The sequence below is a fragment of the Odocoileus virginianus genome, chromosome 14 (assembly GCF_023699985.2).
Source record: "Odocoileus virginianus isolate 20LAN1187 ecotype Illinois chromosome 14, Ovbor_1.2, whole genome shotgun sequence".
Classification (NCBI taxonomy): Eukaryota; Metazoa; Chordata; class Mammalia; order Artiodactyla; family Cervidae; genus Odocoileus; species Odocoileus virginianus.
In genome coordinates, this window is record NC_069687.1 from 47,292,888 (window position 1) to 47,302,292 (window position 9,405).

Here is a 9,405-nt window from a genome sequence, read left to right on the forward strand (position 1 = left end):
TTTCACAGGGAACTCTTCTGTGAAGTTACAGTTCAAGTGCCTGGGTCAGTGCGTGTTGCATCATCAATTCTCAGTGCACTTGTGGAATAAATGAAACTCTGCATGTTATTAAAAAAAACCTTTTCTCTTACTTTGGTGTCACTGAAGTCTAAATCAAGAGCAGAAGGGTCCAGATTAATTAGGAAAAATCTATTTACATCCTTCAGATTAAGTACTTACATTGTGGAATATCAATTTGAATCTTGTTTAAAACAGGTTGAACAGTTTCCTCAGTTTTCATGAGACATAACTGACAAATTATAAGAAAGTTTGCAGTATGATTTTATATATATACACATTGTGAAAACTTTCTCTCATGTAGTTGATTAACACATCCATCACCTTTCGTATTTACCTTTCAGTGTATACATGTGTGTGTGAGTGAGAGAGAGAGCATTTAAGTTCTACTCTCTTAGCAAATTTAATTACACAATACCAGATTATCAACTATAGTCTCCATGGTACACACTAGATCTCAGACCTTACTCATTTTGTAACTGAAAGTTTGTACCCTTTCACAAACCTCTACTATCTCCCCCAACCCTAGCCTCTGGCAACCACTTTTCCACTCTATTTGTATAAGCTGACTTTTTAAAAAAAATTCTACACATGATACTATGCAGTAGTATTTCTCTGGCTTATAAAGCCCTCCAGGTTCTTCCATCCAAGTTGTTGCAAATGACAGGAGTTCTTTCTTTCCTAAAGGTGAATAATATTTTACATATATATACACACACACACATACTACATCTTCTTTATCCATTCATCCATTGACAGGCACTTAGGTTGTGTCCATGTCCTGGATATTGTGAATAATGCTACTGTGAACATGGGGATACAGATATCTCAGCTGAACAGTTTCTGACCAGTGTCTCCATTATTCCTTGAGTATTCCCTTATTACAATATCCTCAGCACATTCTCAGAAAGAGACACTGGATGTAAAGCTAAGAGTTCAAAATGCATCCTGTAAAACTACTGTGAAGTGCTTTTGAATCCTTAAAACTTATAATTTACCATGAAAGAAATAAAAGAACCAAGCTGGTCATTACAACCTTTTGTTCCTTGTATTAGTATGGCACTTCTAAGTGCCCTAGGTTTCAGTGCTAGTGATAATTTCTTGCCGTACTGTTTTCAGCTTTATGGTAAAAAGGGTAATTATTTTGTGGAGAAGGCACATTTCATACCTCCATTTTTAAAAACATCATATTAAGGACTTGACAAACATTTTCTGTCAAGGGCCCAGTAGTAAACACTTGAGCCTTTGTCGGTCATATAGTCTCTATCACAGATCGGCCATTGTAACACCAAAGCAGCCACAGACAGTCTGATGAAATGGGCATGGCTGTGTTCTAATAAAACTTTATTTACAAAAGTAGGCCACAGATTATGTCTGGACTTTTCAGCAGTAGTTTGCCAATCCTATGCTTCTTGATCTTGGTGATACTAAAATTATTTCATCAGGAAAACTGAGCTACGATTTAGTCTAATAAAATGCAGAAGTCCAGTATTGAGGATGTTTGGCCATAAAACGTGAATCTAGAGATTGTATCCTGTTGCTCTAAAGTAGTTTTCACCATAGCCTTTCCTCTCTTCTGGAAATATATTTTAAAAATTCTATATCCTACATGTATTTCTTTTAAAAAGGCTAAAAGGAGGCACAGAGTAAAAACCTTTCTAATACCTCTCAAATCCTCATTCAGATAGAAAAATCTCCAGTGATTTGGTGCTTGGAGGTCACCCTAGCTCCTGAAGACAGTTGTCGATGCTTGACTTCCTGCTCCTTCCAGCCCTGCTTCTTCATCCCCAGCAACTCCACAACCTTGGCTCAGCCCTTGCTCATAGAGGAGAATCCAAGGAAGGATCATGGGCCAAAGCTGACCTCCCCCATGGGGGCTGCCAAGGAACCAGTGCATCAAGGAAAGAAACAGCTACCTGTTCATCTTCTGCTCATTCTGACTTTCTGTATGCAGTTGAATCCAGCTCTTGAAAATATCATGTCACTGGTTTCTTCTTTGCTTTGCCTGAAGGATCTGATCATTTTCCACACTTGAGAACAACTTAACATTGTTTTGAGATTTTGGTTTTTGTTGATGCTAACACCAAAACAAACCTAAGTGATTCCACCAAAGACAGACAAGAATAAAATTTTCATTGATAACCCTAATAAGTACTACTTATAACTACAGTTTCTAACAATTACCTTTCTAGCCTGTTTTTCAGCTACAATTTAATATTGTTAAAATTTCTGCAAAACCAATATGACTTTACCTCTTAGTGTCAGGATTGTTGTTGTTCAGTCACTAAGTCATGTCTGACTCTTTGCAATCCAGGGACTGTAGCAGGCTAGGCTCCCCTGTCCTCCACTATCTCCCAGAGTTTGCTCAAATTTGCGTCCCCTTCATGGATCACAGCTTTGTTGTGAAGGGGCCTGGTTAACTCAATGAAGCTATGAGCCATGCCATGCAGAGCCATCCAAGACAGGCCAGAGTGAAAAGTTCTGACAAAACGTGCACCGCTGGAGGAGGGAATGGGGATACTCCAATATTCTTGGGGCAATAACCCCATGAGCAGTATGAAAACACAAAAGATATGACACCAGAAGACGAGCCCCCCACCTCCCGAGGTCAGAAGGTGTTCAATATGCTACAGGGGAACAGTGGAAGGCAATTACTTATCGCTCCAGAAAGAACGAAGCAGCCAGACCAAAGTGGAAATGACACTCAGTTGTGGGTGTGTCTGGTGGTAAAATTAAAGTAGGATGTTGTAAAGAACAGTATTGCATAGGAACCTGGAATGTTAGGTCCATGAATCAAGGTAAGTTGGATGTGGTCAAGTGGGAGATGGCAAGAGTGAATATTGACATCTTAAGAATTAGTGAACTAAAATGGACGGGAATGGGTGAATTTAATTCAGATGACCATTATATCTACTACTGAGGGCAAGAATCCCTTAGAAGAAATAGAGTAGCCCTCATAGTCAACAAGAGTCAGAAATGCAGTACTTGGTACAGTCTCAAAAATGACAGAATGTTCTCTGTTCATTTCCAGGGCAAACTATCCTACATCACAATAATCTAAGTCTACGCCCCAACCACTGATGCCAAAGAAGCTGAAGTTGACTGGTTCTATGAAGACCTACTGAACTCTTGTCAGAATGGGGAAATCTCAAGGGGCCAGGCTAAGTCAGATAAGGCTACATATAAGCAAGCAGCAACTTATCTGCACTGTACTTATTTGAGGGAAGTCTGTGTAAACTGTTATCTAGTTTATCGCTGTTGTTCAGTCACTAAGTCACGTCCCACTTTTTGCAACCCCATGGTCTACAGCACACCAGGCTTCCCTGTCCTTCACTGTCTCCCAGAGTTTGCTCACACTCACTCATGCCCATTGAGTCAGTTGATGCCATCCAACCATCACCCTCTTCTCCTCCTGACCTCAATCTTTCCCGTAAATCTTTTCCAATGAATCAGCTTTTCGAATCAGGTGGCCAAAGTATTAGAGCTTTAGCATCAGTCCTTCCAGTGAATATTCAGGTTTGATTTCCTTTGGGATTGACTGGTTTGATCTCTTTGCTGTCCAAGGGACTTTCAAGAGTCCTCTCAAGCACTGCAATTCTTAAGCATCAATTCTTTAGCGCTCAGCCTTCTTTATGGTCCATCTCTCCTATTTGTAAACATTTGGCTCAGTGGTAAAGAATCTGCCTGCTAATGCAGGAGGTGCAGTTTTGATCCCTGGGTCAGGAAGATCCCCTGGAGAAGGAAATGGCAACCCACTCCAGTATTCTTGCCTGGAAAATCCCATGGACAGAGAAGTCTGTCAGGCTACAGTCCTTTGGTCACAAAAGAGTCAGACATGACTTAGCGACTAAACAAGCAAACAGGAAAATATTCTTTTTCATTTGTTGACAAAAGGATGGATGACCTTTATCCTCACCATATTCTAACACCAACAGTGGCAGGGATAAGTGGAAAGCTTGCCTGTGCCCCTGAGAGCAGGGCTATGCAACACCAGGATAGGGCTGCCCCTAAATATACACTCAAGGTGGCATTTGCTTTTTTGAATACATGAAGGTCCAAGGTCTGGCCCTGAAAGTTACAGGCTGATCTTTTTGTCATACAAATTGTATGGACATTGAGAATTCACAATAAGCACACTCACAGAGACTACTGAATTAACTCGATAAAAAGGGCTGAATGCTAGAATGTTTGAATTGGTATGTCAATACCCCTTCCCAGAAGACAAACTACTTGGGAAGTGAAGTTTTCATGAGGCTTGACCTAGAACCAGAGCAAGGGGAGGTCATCACCAAGCAGGAGTGTTCAGTAGTGTCAGGGTATCGTGAGCACTTAGAGACGCCAGCTGTGTCTACTGGAAGTGTACCCCCCTCCAGGCTGGGCAGGCACTACTCACCAAATGGGCATGGTTTATTTTTCAAACTGGGGGTTAGCGGTTCCCAAGCCTGAATGAGCAGCAACATGTCTTACAAAGTTTTGAAATGTTAAATCCTTTAATCTCCCATGCCTTTTCTACCCTAAGATCAACTGAAGTATAATGAGGGTGACATAGGAATCTTATTTAGGGGATTCCAAAACAGATAGGCTTGTGCTGTGGTTAGTTGCCCAGTCATGGCCAATTCTTTGTGACCCCAAAGACTGTAGCCCACCAGGCTCCTCTGCCCATGGGGGTTCTCCAGGCAAGAATACTGGAGTGGGTTGTCATGCCCTCCTCCAGGGGATCTTCCCAACCCAGGGATTGAACCTAGGTCTCCTGCATTGCAGGCGGCTTCTTTACCATCTGAGCCAGTGGGGAAGCTGACAGATAGCCTTGGCATTTGATAACACAGACAGCCTTAGCATTTGATAACCCGGGCTGTCTGATTCAAGCAGACTTGAATCAAAATTCTGGACCTGTCACTTAGAAAAATCAAGTTGGGGGAGTAAAATAATCTCTTAGAGCCTCTGTTTCTTCATCTGTAAAATGGGTATGATGATACCTACCTATCAAAGATGTTCAAAGAATTAAATGAGAATTTTAATCCCAAGGCTGGATAAATACTAGGAAACTAGAGAGTTGTTCTGTCACCCCCCAGATAGAGTTTGAAATAGTTGGTTAAGTTATTTCATATTAAACTACATTCTTGTTGTAGCCCCAGGTCCCTGAGAAATTTTCCAATCATTCTGACTGGAGTCTAAGTTATAGAGATACATAATTGCAGACAAATTCTTGGATTGGGTCTCAAAAAGGGTTGGGTGAGTTTTGCTAATTTAATGTCCCAAAGGCAGTCTTATTTCTTCCATTCCCAAGTTCTTGGTGGTAGGTGTCTTCTAAATATAGATTAAAAACATCTGTCTATTTTTATCACAAAAGACTCAAAGCTCTGTGAGTTGAGTATTTCAAAAGAAAATAAATCTCAGAATCATGTTTTGAGAAAATTTTAATATGAACCTTGTGTTAAAAAGACAGGGTGATTATTAGTAACAGTTTCAAATAACAGGCCAAAGTATATATGACCATTTTGTATCATGTTTTTGACACATGCATAGAACAAAAATTAATGGGAGAAAACAGGCTAAATGATGTTGGAAAGAAACATACAGGACAATGTCCTTCCTCATGGCAAGTAACTCTCCTTAATAGTCTAAAAGTGCAAAAGCAAGTTACATAAGTAGACACATTTACTAAAGAGTCCCCTCAGTTCGGAAGATAATTAATTCACTGCATGACAACATGGGTATAATCTCTGCTTTACAGCCTAGAGGTCATAAATGCTATGACCCTAAAAGAGAGAAAGTCTCCACCTCTATGAATGTTCCCATCCACTCCCACTTGACTTCCACCTGCATTGAGGGATCCTTGGAGCATTTCTGGGAGAGCTCCTGAATCTTCACATGGCCAAGGATGAAGCCCACCAGTGGCCATGTGGCCTGGGCACTTACGCAGTCTCTGCGGCTTTAGGCCCCTGTGGTGCCGTTGCTGCTGGACGTCAGGTCCACTGTGTGCTCCCACCAGACATCAGCCTCTGGCGGTTCGTGCCACACGTTTTGGCTGCTACCAATACTGGGAAGTCATCTTGGTTGCAGATGAGGCTGAGAAGACTGGCATTCTCCAAGGGCTAAATCAATCTGTGTTCCAAGTAGAAACAAAATGGTCTCTTCTCCAGCTTTAGTGTTAAACTTCAGAATATGGGTGCAAAATGTTGTTGTAAATGCTCTTCCAGAGGGTTTGGTGAAAACGGCCCTTTCAGAGTCTATCAACAGCACCATTCTCCTTTTCCCTGCCTCCTCAGCACCCAGGCATAAGTCCATTAATTCCAGACACTCTTCTCAGTAGCTACCCAACATTGTAAATCAACAGCTATACACTAAGATAAAATGCATTTTTGAAAGGATAAAATAATGTTTTGCAATGATTTGGGGGTGATGGAATTAGGACTGTGAACCTCACATGGTATAATTCTGTTTCACATCCTGAAGATAATGGGAATGGCTGTTATAAGTGTGTGAACAGTGATGCATCTAGCATTTTTAGCTCTTCAGGCAGCCTGATGGTTGAAAAGGTACTGGAGGTCTTAGGCCAAAATTAGAGAATCAGAAAATATTTCAGTACTTATCTTCCCACTAGGATCTAAACTATATGTTGTTATCAATATTATATTTAGCTACATGCAGCAACATTCCATCATCTCTATTTATGACACAGATGGTGGTTTCATATATGTTCCATATTTGATTCATGTAGGACAAGTAGCTCTTCTTCCACTTGTTGGATGAGATAGTTAAAACCCAGCGCATTCTGTGCTAGAAGGTGACGCTGCAGCAGAGACACAGAAGTCAAAAATTCCCGCTCCTCAAGGTCGTGCCTGTCACCTTGAAGCCGTCTGGAGCCTGAGAGAACAGAGAAGCCTACGCATGCCCTCTTTGTGAGAAGTCTCTTCTCTGCTCACCTCCCCAAGACGCAAACTATACCCAGAGAGTTAAAATTCAAAAGACATTCTCATTTCTCATTTCCCCTGAAATATTAAAAAACAAAACAAACAAACAAACAGAAAAGACTAGGCTACCTTCCTGAACCTGTATGAGTACTCTTATATCATACAAATACAAATCTTATATTCAATAGTCATTACAGTTCAGTTACTACATACGCGTCAATCTTTTTTGCCTGTATCTCTTAATCTACCTCCCAGGGCCATCCCACATCTGCTAAATAGGTACAGTCCCACAGGAAAGTAATATTCCATGGAAAGGACAGAGTCTTTCCATAAACCCTTGGAACAGCTGCAGCTTAGAGAAGACCCCAGGGCAAATAGATACAGTGCCAGACTTTTTGTGACCAAGAGGTTTGTTTTTAGCTTAACACATTCTTGGGAACTCTAGAGGTCAAGTCTCTACACCTCGGTGTGATCCAAGAACATGATGTTAACAAAAAAAATATATAAATTTAAACAAAAAAAAATCATCCAAGTCATTTGACCTATTTCTATCCCACTAAAAAGTCCCACTTAACCTTTATAAAGGCATAATTATTCATGATAACATGAATATTTTGGTCTAAATTCTTTGTGAGTAATGCAAAGCTGAGTAACATATGCCAAGCCCATTTCTGTGAAGTGCTATTCGAAGTTTATTTTTTTTTATTGACTCAACTTCTTTCAAAATAAAATACAAACCAATGCTCTCATAAGTATGCAAACACATGAGATCATGCTTCCACTCCTTACTGTGGTTTTTGATGGTGAAAGGGAGATAAGGAGAACAACAAGGAAACAGTAAGCAAGAGTAAAGGCTTTGATAAGAGTGCAAACGTGAGGTCACATCCTGCTCTTCATGTCAGCTGCAAATTTCTAATTGTTACCTAATAATTAGCTAGTCTTCCCAAAATGAAGATACTTGTCTGCATTATATAATGAGAAAAGTCTTTTGAAGTGAAAATTATTCTCTGTAAGAGCTTAGGAAGGATCCCATGCTTAGAAAAGCCTGCACTTGGCTTAATGATCTACTGTCTGACATTTCCATTCTCAAGAATCTGTGGACAAGGGACTCTGTACTTTCATTTCACACTGAGCCTCACAACTACATAGCCTGTGCCAGACATCATGTCAAGCTCCAGTCTACAGCCTTGCTACCTCCGTTAAAATAAAAAAATAGTGTGCATATGTGCAGTCCTTGCAAAGAAAGTGTTTTTTCCCAAAAGAATAAATACAAATGTAAAAATAAACATATCCTTATATTTAGACCCTATAACCTTCTCAATTTACCTTCTTCTAGGTTTGATATATTTTATTTTTTCTTAAATTTTTATTGATTTATTTTTGGCTGTGCTGGGTTTTCATTTCTGCGAGGGCTTTTCTGTAGTTGCAGTGAGTGGGGGTTACGCTCCCGTTGCTGTTCATGGGCTTCTCATTACGGTGGATTTTCTGGTTGTGAGCACAGGCTCTAGGGCTAGAAGGCTCAGTAGTTGAGGCTGTGGACTCAGGACGGTCTTAGTTACTCCATGGCAAGTGGGAGCTTCCCAGATCAGAGATTGAACTCATATTTCCTGCACTGGCAGGTGGATTCTTAACCCCTGAGCCACCAGGGAAACCCCCTGATATATTTGACATTATTCTTAATCAAAATATTTTCTCTTTGCCCAGTTCTAGAGGGTGAAGAGAAAATGCATGAAAAGTCATGTAAATGAGAAACTAATTTTTCATTATGAATAACTTTGAGGATAATAAGGACAGCAGTTATAAATATGTAAACACAAGTGCATCTAGTATTTCCAGTTTGGGGGGCCAGTCTGGGGAGAAATGGGTACTGAGAGGTCCAGAGCTAAAGGGATACTGGCTTGGAAAAATAGCATAAAGACATCCCCTACATTTGTCAAACCAATTAAAAGTTTGACTTCAACAGCTTTCCCCAAACCAACTTTCTTACTCCCAGCCCCTATATTTATTCCTGGATCTTTCATGATTTGAGATTGTGGGTATGATGTCAGCCACTCATGGTGAGAACTGCTCACTGTGGCAGCTTCTTCATCCCCTTGTTCGATTGGTGCTAGCTGGGGGTCTGGATGCACGTGGCTGTGTGGTCAAGGTGTCACCATTTTCTCAGTGACTAATTTTATTACTCTGAGCATTTTTTGGCTCCAGATCAAGTGTTATGAGTTGAACTGTGTCTCTCCCTACCCTCCTAAAAAATAAGTTGGTGTCCTAGTGCCCAGTACATCAGAATGTGGCCTTATTTGAAGACAGGGTCTTTACACACGTTATCAAGTTAAACAAGGTCATTAGGATGGGCCCAAGGACTGGTGTCTCTATAATAAACAGAAACTTGGATACAAGACACACACATGCATAGAGGAGAGTGATGTGAAAAGACACA

General features: G+C 40.6%; 1 long non-coding RNA gene across 1 annotated transcript in view; it reads left to right on the plus strand.

Annotated features, from left to right (window-relative positions):
- LOC139038266 (uncharacterized) overlaps nt 1–8,283 on the plus strand; it is a 141,431-nt gene extending 133,148 nt beyond the window's left edge. Inside the window, exon 3 of the long non-coding RNA XR_011491237.1 lies at nt 3,089–8,283. This is a non-coding gene — a long non-coding RNA (uncharacterized lncRNA). The remainder of the gene's footprint in view (nt 1–3,088) is intronic.
- Nucleotides 8,284–9,405: the final 1,122 nt, after the last annotated feature.